Here is a 16322-nt window from a genome sequence, read left to right as displayed (position 1 = left end):
ACTACTACTTAATTGTTTGAGGGATTTTTTTTTTTTTTTGAGGGATTTTTTTTTTGGGTGTGTGTGACTTTGATGTTGAGTAAGGAAGAATAATTTTATTTAAAATTTTTAAAGAGCCAGGCTTTTGTGTCAAGTAAAATTGGTTAATTGGGCTTATTTTGTTTTAGATTTACTATTGATAATTTTTGTTGTTGTGCTAATTTTTTGAGCTTGTATATTTTGTTTTAGATTTTAGATCTATTGACTTTTTTATGATCTTTACTAGGAGGAATGCTAGAGCTACAAAATTTTTTACAAATTGTTGATGTAGTAAGTGGTTATTAGTAAGTCAAAAAGTGGTGTAAGCAGTGAGCTAAGTGCGAACCAATATGAATTTTCTACATCAACAGTTTATAAAAATATTGTAGAAAAGTTTGTGGCAATAGCATTACTCTTAAAATAATTAATGATATTATTAAAGAGGGGCAAAGTGTAATTTTAGAGAAAATTGCTAAAATTAGTACCCGAATTTATACTAATATTTACATGCTTGTGAATGAAACAGAAGAATCTTATACATGGTTGTTGAAGACTTGGCTTGAGTCATTGCTTGGACGTGCTCCTTCTACAATTATCAAAGATGATGACAAGGCTATGGGTAAGGCAATTGCAGAGATATTACCGAATACAATTCATAGATTATGTATGTGGAATATTTTATAGAAAGTTCCAAAAAAATTGGCTCATATCTATAATAAATACCCACTTTTTCAAGGAGAATTTCACCATTGCATTCATGATACAATCACTATTAAAGAGTTTGAGTTAGAATGGAGTGAGCTTGTAGAGAAGTATGGGTTGGGGGATAATGATTGGATGATAAATCATTATATGCGACGTGAAAAATGGATTCCAGCTTATTTACGTAGGAGCTTTTGTGCTGGGATGTCTACAACTCAAAGGAGTGAAAGCATGAATAAATTCTTTAAAGGTTATGTTCATTCAAGTACAATGATAAGTGATTTTGTGCATCAATATGAGAAAGCCTTAAATGCACGTTATCTGAAAGAGAAACAACAAGATGTAAAGAAAAAAACTTCAATGCCAATTTTGAAAACATGTTACAAGATGGAAGGAGAGGCGGCAAAAGTTTATACAAGAAAGATATTTATAAAATTTAAAAGAAGAGTTATTTTGTAGTAAAAAATACAAGGCATCCAAATATCATAAAGAAAGAGTGAAGAAAATATATAAAGTGGCACCTCATGGGAAAGAAAGTCCAATTTATGAAGTGTTATTTGAAATTTCTGAGGAAAAAAAAAAATGCTATTTGTACATGCCATATATTTGAATTTATTGGAATTCTTTGTAGGCACATCCTTACTGTTTTTGTGAAAAAAAATCTCTTGTGGACTTTCTTCCCCTATATTATATTTTAGAAAGATGGACAATCAAGGCCAAGAATAATATTATACATGACATATCTGGTGATGTCATATAGGTGGAGCCACAAATTTCTTCCACTTTGATGAGAAATAGTTTACTGTTTCATTTTTTTGAAAGTTGCAGAGGTAGGGTCACAGTCAATGAAGAAATATAAACATCTTGACCTAGCTCTACAGAAGGTTCATGTGGAGCTTCTAGCCATGCGTGATGTTGATGATTTAGTAAGTTCTGATAATACTATACTAAACAACCAAGTATTATCAAATCTTCCAAGTGCTTTACAAGACCCTTCGTATGTTCTATCTAAGGGAAGACCTAAATCATTAAGACAAAAGAATCCAAAAGAAAACCAACCAACAAAGAAAAGAAAATGTAGCATTTGCAAGGCCATGTGAGAAGAACTTGTCCATCCATAAGTTCTATATAGGTACAAGATGTATTTGATTTTATTATTAATATATTTTTTCAACTAGATTTTATAATCAATATTTATTCATTCCTTTTATTTGTTAAACATCCTTAGGACTCTTTGTCATCTATGCGGTATCCTCCTACAACATCAACTTCTATGCCTCAAGGTCCCCATTCTTTTTTTTTTTTTTTTTTTCAATTGTGTTCATTCTAATATGTTTTTAATTTGGTTATACGTTCTTTTACACAGGATTGTTAGATGTCACTCACTAACAATTCCAAGAGAAGTGAAGCACAGACAATATTTGTTCAAAGAAAATGGATTACCTAACAACAGTTTTTGGTTATATACTATTTTAATTGTGGTGGAGAGAATCAGCTTCCTATATTTTGAATTTCATTGGTTTTATTTCACATGAATGCATTTTAGATTTAAAACTGATGGGACTGACGAAATTGGCTACAGATGAGATAAGAAAGACTGACGAGACCATTCCCTAGAGAAGAGCATAACCAGTGCCTATGTCATTGATGAAGACAGCTAGATCATTCAATGCCACCAATAATGCCTCGGACGGTTACAAAACCAACTGTACAGACCGTTGAAGGCACATTAAAACTCCATTACAAGGCAGGAGGCGTTACCAAAGGAAGACATTAACATCACAATCCCAATCACAACGGCTAGAATCCAACGCAACGTATATAAAGCCCCCCACACTGCCAACAAAAGGTACAGATAAGATAGATACACAAACAAGATACTGGTTGCCATTTTTGCTATTTTATTTCATTTTATAATACACTTTCTCGTTCTGACTTTGGCATCGCAGGCGTTGTGGTAGGCACCACACCGGTGACCACCCTTATAGAAGAAGTTCCCTCGTTTATACAGATATCCAAGCAAGAATTTGGACCCGTCTGGGTACGTACCATTCGACTGACGAAGTCACGCTTCATCAAAAACTTTCAGAAAAAATGTGACAGGTTTTATATTACATGGAAGATATGTATTAAAAGCTTTTGGAGATGTATTCAAAATTCCAAAGTTACATTGTATTCAATTGTGACAGGGTTTTATATTTACACCTTCCTGAAAATTAAGGCAACAATGAAGATCAAAATCAGACAGTAAAGAAGGAATGTAATGTTGCTATACTTCTCTACCAACTGCTCTGGTGTAAAAGCTGAAATGGAAACACTGCCAAACATTAATTTCTTTACTTTGCCAGAATGCTAATTAATGAATATGCTGATTTCCCAGGGGAAGAATCACAAAATGCAGGACATGATCTCAGCATATGTAGCGCCTTTAACATTGAAAATTCAGTAGACTGTCTTATTGCTTTAAGCATTCCGGCATAGTCAACAATTCAGTTTCATTAGATATCAGATACAATGGCCATCTAAGGCAAAAAAAATAGAAAGCATAGAACAATGCAGCTGCACAATAAATAAGAGAGTTCAGATATTTATTCAAATCCTTTGTCACCATTGTAATTTTTAATAGTGATGGGTACATAATAAGTTGCTGGATAGAGCAGTGGAGGGACAGCATCTTGCTGGATTCTCAGTTGGAAGCAACAATAATGATAAGCTGATGGTATTCCACCTTTTATCTGCAAATGATACGTTGATATTTTGTGGAAAGGACCTGGAACAACTTCAAAATCTGAGTGTATTTTGCTGTGCTTCAAAGCAATTTCTGTTTTAAAAATAAATCTGGGGAAACCACCAAAAACAAAAGCATTGGCTCCTATTCTAGGGTGCAAAGTATCCAATCTGCCTTTGAAACAATTGGGACTGCTTTTGGGTTCTAAATTTAAATATAAAAATATTTGGAATCTCATACTTGAGAAGATGGTCTTTTTAGTCTAGTGTCGTAACAAGTGTAAACAAGAAGAAAAAATTAATGAAGAATACAGTCTTAGCAACAAACAGAACATAATTTTTCATTGATATTTTTAGCAACATAATTTCTCATTGCTAATACAAGGAAGCAATCTAAAATGGAACATACAACAAGGAGGCTACACAAGATTGTAATAAACATAGATCCTTAACACTATTGACTCCGCCTTTAATAGTATCAAGATTCTCATTCAAAGGGCTGTCCTTCCTTAATTGCATTCTTCTTCTTGGAAGTTCAGATTCATTCCATGAACCAACAACAAGGGCAAGGTTCATTTGAACACCCTGCTCAGCCACAACTGTTTTGTCTTAATCTAAATAGTGATCAAGCTTGTCTCTACTTGTAGTCTCTCCCTTGTTTGGTCTTGTCTCCTTTGATTCTTGTTCATTAGATTGGCTGGTGAGTTGTAACAAAGGGTGTAATGTCTTGACATGAATCTTTAGACTCCGTGTGTTTTTCATAAAATTACCTGAATTACCAAAAAATAAAAACAAAATGAGCCACATATTGTTGAGTGGGAAAATAACAAATAATGTATCCTATGCTACTTATCCATAGAATTTGGGTTTCCAAGGACAAGAGATGAAAGGGAAAATTTCCAGAATTTTCAACCTCTGCCAGTTATCAACATATAACTCTATTGCATTACCCACAATAAACATTATAATTTACAGAGAGATCATTGCACATGCTAAAAATGCTAGTACAGCTTTTCAATGAGTTTGGTAAGATTATATGGCCAATCCTTCAACTTTGGATCCTAACCAATAGCTCCAATTAATCAATAAACCTGAGGCCAATCGTGGCTAACTATCTTGAGTCCATGTCCTAAATACTTTTAATCTAAGCTCCATAAAAGACTCACAAGAGGATAAGCTGTTCAACTAGCTAGACAAGTTTGGTAAGAGGCATGCTCATTGTCATCTCAACAATTTAAGAAATTTGGCTTCTTTACTAGCCTATTTTTTGACTGATATTAAACCAGAAAATATATTGCAGGTTTTATCCTAAAAATACACTTTCAAAGTCTTCGTGTCACAAAAATATTTCTGTCAGGCATTTTGACAAACAGCTTGTAAGCAATTTCTCAAGAAGTCAATCCTTAACCTATATCTATCAATTTGAATTTCCATATATGCCTCAACGCAGCCAAAGAATGGAAGAACTCAAATAATGAAGTTGGAAAACCAAAATAGCATGAACCAAAACAGCAAAAAAAAAAAAAAAAAAAATTCGTCCCTGCTAGGATCAAACCCATATCTGTCCTTATTTCAAAATAGCGACATATCCAAACCGTGAAGATATCAAAATATAGCAACGGCTAAATCAATCAAAATATAGCAAAACCCAAAAAATTTTGAGAACAAGTACAAATCACCTAGGTCCGGCGAGGTAGTGCGGCGGCGGAAGGAGGTCCGGTGAGGTAGTGCGGTGGCAAACGTTGTTCCGGCGAGGATTGGCAGGAGACGCAGGAGCCGAAGAAGTATTGACTATTGAGATTTTAGAAACAGGTTTTGTTTATTTGCTTCTAGAGATGTTATTAGGGGTTTTAGGATTCATTGATTTTACAATTATTTTAAGTAAAAGTTTGATGTGGTATGTTTTGATTGTTTGGTGTAAACTAAAAGTTTTACCCTCTATTTTTATTGAATTTAATCTCACTTTAAAAACTCCACAAGAAGCCTCAAGAATTAGCCATAGGTAAAATCCTTGCCGAAATTAATATTTAATAAAAATAAATCAATTCCTAAATAGTATATAATATTTAATGTGAACTCTCCAACACACACTATATATAAATGCTACAACTTCTCAAACTTCAGCACATTCATCTCAAACTGAGATTAATTTGATGTATTATATGCATAATTTAATAAATAATACTAACTAAAAGTCTAAAACTAAGATTAATTTCATATAGAGAATTGAATATTATAATTTAAAAATAAATTTAACAAAAAGAAAAAATATATATTATTTAAAAAAAAAAAATTTATTTTGAATAGATGACGATACATAGTTAATTACATTTATAATCTAATTTGTAATCTATGATATTTGTGTGTGTGTGTGTGTGTGTGTGTGTGTGTGTGTGTGGGGGGGGGGGGGGGGATTTGGTCCCCACCCTCAAGCTATTTGTCCGCTTTGGATCCGAGGACCTCACAGCTTTGTCCTCTAGGCAACGTGAGAGTCATACTTATGCACTTTGTGCTTTTACAACTTCCGTCCCACATCGCTTAGAGAAGCGCCCCCCTTATGCCTTACAAGCTTGAGCTCAAGGCATAAGGGTACCACTACTACACATAAGGGTACCACTACTAAACATGTGTAGTAGTGATACCATTATGCCTTGAGCTCAAGCTTGTAAGGCTCAAGCTAGTGGTACCCTTACGCCTTATGCCTTGGTCACCAATAGAAGAACAAGCACATAGTGTGTTGACACCCTATACTTTCAAAATTTTTCAAGAGGAATTTGGAAGAGCCACACAATATTCGGTGCTTCAAGAAAATGGTATTGAATTAGTGTTGCAATATTATGAAGAAAAAGCTAGTCAAAAACACTTGGTCTTATGGGATGGTGAGATGACTAGTTGTAGTTGCAAGAATTTTGAATTTTGGGGTATACTTTGTCGTCACACACTTAGTGTATTCATTCACAAAGATTGTTACCAAATTCCATCTTTGTATCTTCCACCACGTTGGTGTCGCGAAACATCATTAGGTGGAAAAGAATTGATAGTGTTGAGTGATGAAAATTTAGTGGACAAGGAAAATATGGTTGATGCTAATGCTAATGATACTATTGATGGAGATTGTTTTGTTCATTGTCCTCCGCTCTCAGAGACAAAAGGTCGCCCAAAGCAAAAAAGAATGAAAGGTGGAAAAGAATTGGGAAAGCAAAAGAGAACTTGTGGGTTTTGTAAGCATGTTGGTCATAATATCTCTACATGTTCGGAGAAGGAGAAGGAGAAGGAGAAGGAGAAGGAAAACTCAACTTCCTCAAATGGTGAAAAGAAAATGAAAAATTGTACTTCAATAGATATGGGATTAAACCCAATATTTTATTTGAAATGTTAGGTCTTTTGCTTAAAAAATCACCAATATGATGTTTGTCAACTTTTTATTTTTGTCGGTGTTATATTATCATTTTGACGATATTATGCCAATGAATATCATGCATTCTTGAAAAAATAGAAATTTTTTCCATAGAAATAATAGTGTTTCACTAAAATTGAAATCTAATGTCCCATATCATATCATGTATCATGACACTTTTTCAATCCAAAGCAAACCGGTCTTCTTACCACATTTGAAACACAAAATAGTGAGATACTATTTTTAAACTTAAAATAATTTTAAAAATTACTATTTATGTTTTATTGTCTTAGGACACTAAATCTCTAACACCTCTAACCCACTACTGATCAATAAAATATTTTTATTTCTTTCATTTTGGATTTTATTATTTAAATAAAATATATGTCAACTCCATGTAAGACCTTAAATCTATGGGGAAATATAACGGGGCACCAACACAACCCCACTAATTCACGCGGGTTTGTCCCAACAAAAAGTTGGTGGACTAAGGGTGGGGCCTCTCACATACTTACTATGATAAGGCTAGTGGTATAGGACCAGGAATAAAAAATGCAATGACTTAAGCTCGTGCCATCACATATACAAATAGAAAATGTAGACTCAAAAGGAATTGGTCATTGTTGCAAGAAACAAGATTTTATTTTCTTGATACTTATTGACCTCTTATCATCTTGAAAGGTTACAAGCATAGAGGTTATAAGAAGAAAATGTAGTGCGAATGTGTATTTGTCAAAATTCACACTCAATAAAAACTTGAAATTTAAAGATTTTATTGATGTGATCTTTATTTTTCCTAGAGTTTTAAAATTTTGATTTTACCTCTTGAAGATGTATATTGTTTACATTTTTTTTTTTTTGAGCAAAAACGATAGTCTTTATTAATTAAGAAGCAAAACATACAATGGGGAAGAGAACGAGGGACATATGACCCCCAATTTCTCTTTTGCATCACTAGCAAACTAATGAAGATATAATTGTATGAGTAAGATATTTCTTAAAAATAAATGTTAAGTTTCGTTCTAATATTATAATTTACCACCAAACTAATGAATATGTTTAGTTATTACATTACAACACACTTATTACTACTAGTAAAGATTACAATTCATGTCGTAATCCTTATTCAGTGTACCAAACATACCCTAAGTGTCACAAAATAATGTTACATGTGTTTAGTTTGTCCAATAAAATAACGTTACGTGACAGACTAAACATGACGTGAATCATAGACACAATTGATACTTATAATAAATTTCACAATAAATTTAGTTTTTCACAAATACTTATGATAAATTTTATTATAATTAAAACAATTAAATACTTAAATAATTTCACAAATACTTATAAAAAGTTGCATTGTTACCATTATTTATTCATTAAACTTATATAATTGTTTGTAGCAAGCAGCCAAAGAGTAAGTTTAGCCAAAAAAAAAAAAAGCAGCCAAGAGTCAAAAAAAAGTTATTCACTGTACTGTGTAAGCCTTTGCGAAAAAAAAAAAAAAAAAAGAAGAAGAAGAAGAAGAAGAGAAAAAAAAAAGAAGTTGTGTGGCTCTTTTTTTACCACGTATCCACGTGAGGACAACATTACTTTTCAGAAATTGTTGTGTAAGGGAACTTGTTTCAGCCAAGGTAAAGCTTGTTTCAGAAAGACTTGTTTCAGCGAAGGTAGGACTTGGTCTTCAAGTGGTAAATGTTTCTTCTCTTTCAGTTTCACTACAGTTTTTTTCTTTCTTTCTTTCCTTCATTTTCTCTCAGATCCTATCTCTTTCTCTGTATTTTTTCTTTCTTTCTTTCATTCCCTCAACAGACAGAGACCATTGAAATCAAAGAGAACTCAAGCACGAAATGGGGATGGCTTCAAGGAACACCCGATCATGAACCATGCCTGGCTGACTCACCCATTTCAAGGCCCTTCCTGTCGTCGGCAACAGATAGTTGTTCAGCTTTGAAGTTCTGGTGCCGAGATTCACAAGTATTTAAAACCCATATTGATTTCTTTTTTAAAAATATTAAAGTCATAATTTTTTTTTATTGATTATATGTTCTGGTTTTGTTCTAGTAACATCTGAAATTTGTATGAGATGTAATTTTTGTAAGAAGATTTTTTTAATGAGAATTTTTGTAAGAAGTTGTTTGCTGGTAGAGTGTTGTTTTCGGTTAGCTTGTTAAAGGTGTGTAACTTGTGTTTCAACTTTCAAGGAGGAGGGCGAGGAGAAATGAGTGAAGGGTAGTTTAGTCTTTTAAAAAAAAAATAATTTGTCAGATGTTTTGCTCTTGTTCCCATAAAAGTCTTTACTGTCCTGTGAAAAAGCAAAACAAAATTAATAAAATATTTCCTTATATGTAAGGTTAAAAGTCACACATTAACCTAACCTTACTATAAAATAATGCCATAGTTTGCTATAAAATAATGCCATAGTTTGCTATAAAATAATGGTCATGCTAATGAGTGCCTTTAGGACACTGGTTAAAAATTCAGTTGAAGAAAGTTTTTATGGGAAAAGAAAAAGAAGCAATTAATGTTTTGACAGTTTTTTTCAATTCTCATAAAAGTGATGTCAAAACTTTCTTTAATTAGATTTTTAACCAGTGTCCTAAAGACACTCGTTAACATTTCTCATAAAATAATGCCGATCTCCGCTGTTAAGGCAAGCCAATCTCTTTTTAGTTGGTGGGTTCCACAACCTTTTTTTCTTGAATTCAATATCTTTTTTACAACAATTATTACTCTTTTTTTCTTTTTCTCTTTGAAGTGACAATTATTACTTTTTGGTATAGACATTTTGAGATCTCTCAAAAGCTGTAACCAGAGATGTTTGCTGCCCATGTGTGTTTGGAAATGGTTATATTAGATAATTTCATCCTAAATCTCACAGATATGTCTCAGTTCTTCATATTACTTGTGTATAATTTGAGATCTTAGCATGCTTGCCGTTGTGGTTTTATTATAGAATCATGTTTGGAGTTGTCCTAGGATAGGATGTAAAATGCAAATCCCTTATGTTTGGAGTTGTCATAGATTTCTAAAAATTTGCACTAAAATGTGTCAATTGATTAAATTACAATACTCTTAATTGTAGATAATTAGGATTTTAATATTATTATTATTATTTTATTTTTTGGAGAAGATAGGCGGTTAGGATTTAAATCTTAACATGGGTATTGTTGATAATGAGAGAAGATGAAATTTATGAATTTTACCCTACGGGTTGGGTGGGAAATCTTGTATAAATTGAAATTAATTCCCATCTTTATTAACATTACAGATAGTCAAGGAGTATAACTTTTTGTAAGACTATATTTGTATCCCTAGTAGCCTTTTTTCTTTTTCTTTTTTTTTTTCTTTTAAAAAAAAAAAAAAACTCCCAGGAAGCCTCAAGAATTAGGCATACGTAAAATCCTTGCCGAAATTAATATTTAATAAAAATAAACCAATTCTTAAATAGTATGTAATATTTAATTTGAACTCTCCAACACACACTATATATAAATGCTACAACTTCTCAAACTTTAGCATATTCATCTCAAACTGAGGTTAATTTGATGTATTATATGCCTAATTTAATGAATAATACTAACTAAAACTAAGGTTAATTTCATATAGAGAATTGAATATCATAATTGAAAAATAAATTAAAAAAAAAAAGAAAAAAAATATATTATTTTTTAAAAAGAAAATTAATTTATCTCGAATATATGACGATACACAGTTAATTACATTTATAATATAATTTGTAATCTATGATATTAATTGATGTGTGGCTTTGTAGTAAATTAGTTTACAAATATTAAAGTTTCAAACTATTAGGGGAAATTAATCATCATTGATGATCTAACACATTTGCAATTTTTTTTTTAAGCCGTATTAGAAATAAAAAAGGAAAAAACTAAAAATGCTACAAAATGTTCATAATATAATGTGACAATAACAGTGATCAAGAAGCTTCAATAATGTAATTAATGAATATTAAAATTCTTTTTTTTTTGTGATTGATAACGTGTCAGTTTGTAAATCTATAATAAAATTTGTGATATCCTAATATTACTAATAATAAAAAGTGCATAACCATTTCAAAAAATTTATATTTTTTATAAAATTTTGGACCTTTTAATGGGATGGGGCCTTTTTTGTGAAGGGCAATTTTTTTTTTTGTGGTGGGGGCCTTAGGCCTAGGCTTGGGCCGGCCCTGAGTGGGAGTTGCAACGTAAGATACGATCTTTACCAATTTTTCAAAGCTTGAAACTGGAAAATTAATCTTCAGTTCAGATGCCACCTATACTATATACTATATTTAATAAAGTGTTTTAACAATTTATTATAGTAATTCCCAATTATGGGAGCTGGACTCTCACATGCACCCAGCCATTACCCATAATGTGTCTTTTCAATACATGTAATGTTTGCTAAATAGAAGTTACTTTTTATTATTTTGGACCTAGTACAAATATACCATCATGTGGTTAACTTTAAACCGGAGTTTCATGCAAGTAAAAGTAATGCAACACGTCCATGACTCCTTATGGACAACCCATAACAAAAAAAGAAAAAAAAATATATATATTAAATTTTAGAATTAACCAAGCAAAAGTTATCATACATTTTGCTATTCAAAAGCATAAACTAACCATTATCATTTTTTTTTTTTGAGCAAATTAAATAACCATTATCATATTAAATAGCAACAATTATGTTTCAAAAAAAAAAAAATAGCGACAATTATACTATAAAATAACCGGACCGGACTGGACCCATACTCTTCGTACTTTATGCAATTATACTATAAAATAATGCCAATGGTTAGTTTGCTATTCACGCTTGCCGCTCGGTGACAGAAAAACAGAATCAGAAAAAGGAAAAGAAAGAAGAGACGTACGAGAGAGAAAGCTCAAGACAGAGATGAATACCGAAAAGTGGAACGGTATTAAAAAGCTGAAGCAGGTTGCGACCCTTAAAAAATGGTTGAGAAGAGCACAGGCACGTACGGCCAATGATGCTGCGCACTCTATCGTCATTGGCACGGCGAGAACCGAGTTGAACAAGCTTGCTCGTTATTTTTCGAGAAGGAACCAAGTAACAGTCTCTTCCCGGAAGGAGGTTAAGGCTCTCGTCTTCTTACGTGTCGAGTACGAATGGAGTGGACGAGTGGAAATTATTGTATTGGTGAAGAAGTACGACGGAATCAGAAAAAAAGCAAATCAATATTGCATCGAGTTGCTCAATTAATGGTAATAATCGTCTGCCACCTTTTTTTTGGAATTTGTATTTTTTGTTTTGTTCTTTCTATTTTTTTTTTTTTTTTGAGGTACTGTGAAAGTGAGAAGGTGAAGAAGATGGTGGCGCCGGCTCTGCAAGCTTTATGTGGTTCTTTTTCTTTTTTTTTAGGGTTCATATGTTTCAATGAACGAGATAGAATGAGTAGGTAATGGGGTTTGGTTGGTTTTTTGAGGAACATTTGTGATAGGTTGGTTTTTTGAGGAACATTTGTGTTTGTTTGGTTTTACTCGGTTGATTTGTTATAATTATAATGTCTAGCCTCTCTTTCTCTTTCTTACTTCCCTCTTTTTGAGTCGGTTTGTATGGGGTTTTTGAGGCGGAGGTGCGGTGATGGGTCTGGTGTTTGGTGGTGTGGTGCCGTGGAAGAGAGGGTTTTGTTAGGGTTTGGAGTTTGAAAAGTACGAAGTGCGTTGTTGCTGGGTTTGTGGTGTGGGTTGTGGGGTGGTGGGGTGGTGGCGGGTTATGGGTTTTGGTGGTTGTGCGGTGGTGGGCCTGGTGTTTGTTTGGTGTGGTGCTGTGGAGGAGAGGGTTTTGTTTGGGTTTTGGGTTTGAAAAGTATGGAGACACAGTCACAGTTCGATGGTCAGAGTACACGTGGCTTGATCTGGTTTGGCAACAGTAATACGTCGAGTTTCTCTCTCATTGCTATTTTACTTATCAGCACTAATTCTTTACCTCCCCTAAAAATTAGCGGAACAAAACTATTTTTGTACACATACTGTAAAGTAAAATAGCAATGATACTTAAGCCAATTTTTTTTTTTTTTAAGAAGCCAATTTTAATGGATGATGAAAATTTCATATTAATATTGGCTTGGAACTCATGGAAGAGACCCCCTCCTTCATCCAACACCAGATGGATTTAGATGCATTTGTTTAAGCATTTTAATGAAAAATTGATTAAACTTATTTAAAAATAAAACTTAATTTATAATCAGAAAGAATTTAATTAATTATTTTTTATGCTTTATGTAGTTATAAAAGAAATCGATTGAATTAGAGTTTATTGGGAGCTTTAATATGTAATTATAAGGTTATGAATTGGTTGCTTTGCGTCATCATCTTGAGTTGGTGCAGATTCTACATCTCCAAATCAAGAAGCATGGAGCCATGCAATTAATTGATGTAAGTCATCATAAAAGGCCTAATCCTTTTACATTGCTTTACCCATCAGCCCTTTAAGCTATTACCCATGGCAGAAATCAAGAACCATATCACCCATACACCACCCACACAAAACCACCACAAGCCACCCCAATCTACCACCTACCGATCCAATCGAAAAAACCTACAATGACTGTATGGCAAGACTGATGAGAGAGATTCCAAAAAAGAGGAAGGAAAGAGAGGAGAAATGGTTGGGACATTGGCAAAAGCCATCAGCCGCAATGGCCACGATGAGATGCAAATGATAGAGATGAGATGACCAAGGAAAAGTGGCCCATCTTCAAATTTGGAAAGAGTTGTTTCAATGTAATCGTCTAATAGAATGCAGCACCTAATGCAATTCACCTCTATAGTATTGTACATGTTATTTGGAAATAAATGTTCGTTTATCAAGAAGGTTTGAGATCCGTTGTAATAAGTAGAGTTATTGCATCATGTAATAGTACATCAACGGTTGAGATTAAAAATTGCAAAAGACACTTTTAATCTCAATCCTTAAATAAAATTTTTTTTAACCCTCAACTTTTTGCTATCTAACTTTTACACTATATTTTGAGTAATGCTAAGACCATCGAATTAGGCACAATTTTGCACCACAACACATCAAATAGTGAGTTGTGATTGACAAAATTGTGTCCCCATATGACCCACCAACACACCTTTACCAATCACAACTTGCCACGTGGCAAGTTGTGACACAAAATTGTGGCCAATTCAGTGATGCTAGCATAACTCTTTTTTTTTACCTGTTCCTCTCAGATTCAGATTCTCTAAATTTATTAGGGTACTCTACCAGTAGATTTCTTTAAATCATAACCACTCTTTTATGGTTTAAGAGTCTAGATTCTGTCATGTCAACATTCCACTAAAAATACTTATTGACATGGCAGAATCTAGACCCTTAAACCATAAAATAGCTGTTAGGATTTAAAGAACTGAATATGTCTCTCTTATATCCAGAAAAGTCTTACCTAGTCCTGGACTACAAGGTCACCAAGCTAACCTTGTAGTCCCAACCAATAAGAACAACACAAGTCAGATAAAAATGCTGACATCATTTAAATTATGCAGCTCAGCAACCATAGCTAAATGACGTTAGTGTGCTGGTCTTCCGTTAACATTGGGCGTTAGCAAACTGTTTTCAAAAATTTTCAGGACCTGCCTTAATTTCAAATTTCAAATATCAATCCATCACTTGTTTCTCATATTTCACTTCTCCTTTGAAACATAAAAATGAAAATCACTTTCTTGTAGCTCTTTCCCAGTCCGAAACAGCCACAGTCACACTGAAAGCCTCTTCTCCCCAGTCCCCGCCTTGCCATTATGGTTATGGAATGGGATGAGCTCGAAAGTGAAAATGAGGATAGAGAAGATTTCCCTGGAAAACTACCTCAATTTCATTCTCTATAACAAGCAAACTGATCTCACCGTCAAGGTTTGTGTGTGTGTGTTTTTCCAGTCTTTCACCTTGTTTCTAAATTACTGAACATGTATATTAGTATTAGCCTCTGTTTGATTGCCCAGAAATTGGAGGTGGAATCAATTGTAAATGTCTTAATTAACCACTGTTTGGCTGCCGAGAGAATGTAGCAAAGAATAGAAGACGTTATTTATTTGTTTTTTTCTTTTTTTGAAGAACATTTATTTGTTTTTTCTAATAATTTTCGTTTTGCTGTTTCCATTACTGTGCGATTTTTTTTCTCCTTTCAAAAGCTCAGTAAGTGTGTAACACACTTACTCAATTAGGTGTTGTTTTACGTTTCTGTCTTTACTGCTCTGAATCATCAATGAAGTTCTTAGCTTTTGTTTGGTTCCAGAGAAAATGGAAGAAAGGAAAGATAGGATGAACTAAAATCAAATTTATCTTTTTCCATTTGGATTATGAAGGATTTAGTTGCTCCTTATGGAAACTGACTAAGCTATTTGATAGAAATTAAAATTGGAATTTTGAAGTTGATCTTTGTCCATATAACAAACTTGTACAGTTTAGATCTGCTATCTCTAACAAATTTTTTAAAGGGGGAATATGTGAAATCTAGTTTCTACAAGGTAATAGTTACAACGGTTGAATTCTATGTGTAAAGATAGCAGCAAATCAAGACCAGTTACAGAGTGTCAAGATGCTACAAAGAAGAATAGAAAGAAGAAACGACAGTGAGCATACTACATGTAGTTTTGTATTACTGTGTATAGCTCTAGTACCTGGCATGTGGACAACACGTGACAAGTTGTTACCTCTGTTAGTTGTGTAATTCTGTTAGTTAGTTTTGGAGGGTGATTAGTCAGTTAGTTAGTTCCTCTAATCCCCTATATATATATATATATATATATATATATATATATATATAAATCACTGTAACCATTATTCAATTCAATAAAAAGATACAGAATTTTATCAATTCCACATTCGTCTCTCTCTCTCTTTTCTAATACTATGCTCTTAGTTTGTAGTATATTGGAACCTCTTGGCATTAGTTAATTTATATATTAGAAAATGTTGCATTTCTGGTATTATCCAGTAAGTGGTCTCGAAATTTTTTGAAAACAGCTTTGCTAACGCCTAATGTTAACGGAAGACCAGCACACTAATGTCATTTAGCTATGGTTGCTGAGCTGCATAATTTAAATGATGTCAGCATTTTTATCAGACTTGTGTTGTTCTTATTGGTTGGGACTACAAGGTCACCTTCCAGGTAAGAATTTCCCTTCGCATATCATCATTAATTGGGATCCGATTGCAAGCTGAAATGGCACTCTACTATTGCTTGCAACGGATCTGGAAAGTGACTTGATGGAAAATGACTTGTGGTCACAGAAGCCTTATTTCATGCATGCCAGTGAGAAAACCAAAAGAAAAAGAAAAAGAAAGAAGCAACACAGAGAGAGAAAAGAAAAGAAGAAGAAAGAAGCGATACAGAGAAAAGAAGAGAAGAAGAAGAGAGATGAATCTACAAGATATGGAATGCGTCATGAAACTGCAGTCCATTACGGAAATCAAGGCTTGGTGGGATAATGGGCACGAACTAGATGTT

The 16322-nt window shown here is 33.2% G+C and overlaps 3 long non-coding RNA genes across 3 annotated transcripts; 2 read left to right on the top strand and 1 right to left on the bottom strand.

Moving 5' to 3' along the window:
• The first annotated feature begins 550 nt into the window (after positions 1–550).
• LOC115954546 lies at positions 551–2935 on the top strand. The gene is made up of 4 exons (XR_004083922.1): positions 551–1852; positions 1949–2003; positions 2303–2569; positions 2670–2935. It is a non-coding gene; the product is annotated as an uncharacterized LOC115954546 (long non-coding RNA).
• Positions 2936–3763: 828 nt separating this feature from the next.
• On the bottom strand, positions 3764–5419 carry LOC115957416. The gene is made up of 2 exons (XR_004084355.1): positions 5127–5419; positions 3764–4217 (listed from the first exon to the last, which is right to left on the bottom strand). It is a non-coding gene; the product is annotated as an uncharacterized LOC115957416 (long non-coding RNA).
• Positions 5420–8466: 3047 nt separating this feature from the next.
• LOC115958408 lies at positions 8467–8991 on the top strand. Its single transcript, XR_004084524.1, has 2 exons — positions 8467–8535; positions 8657–8991. It is a non-coding gene; the product is annotated as an uncharacterized LOC115958408 (long non-coding RNA).
• Positions 8992–16322: the final 7331 nt, after the last annotated feature.

Source organism: Quercus lobata, chromosome 8 (genome assembly GCF_001633185.2).
Source record: "Quercus lobata isolate SW786 chromosome 8, ValleyOak3.0 Primary Assembly, whole genome shotgun sequence".
NCBI lineage: Eukaryota > Viridiplantae > Streptophyta > Magnoliopsida > Fagales > Fagaceae > Quercus > Quercus lobata.
This window is presented reverse-complemented; position numbering and strand designations above follow the sequence as displayed.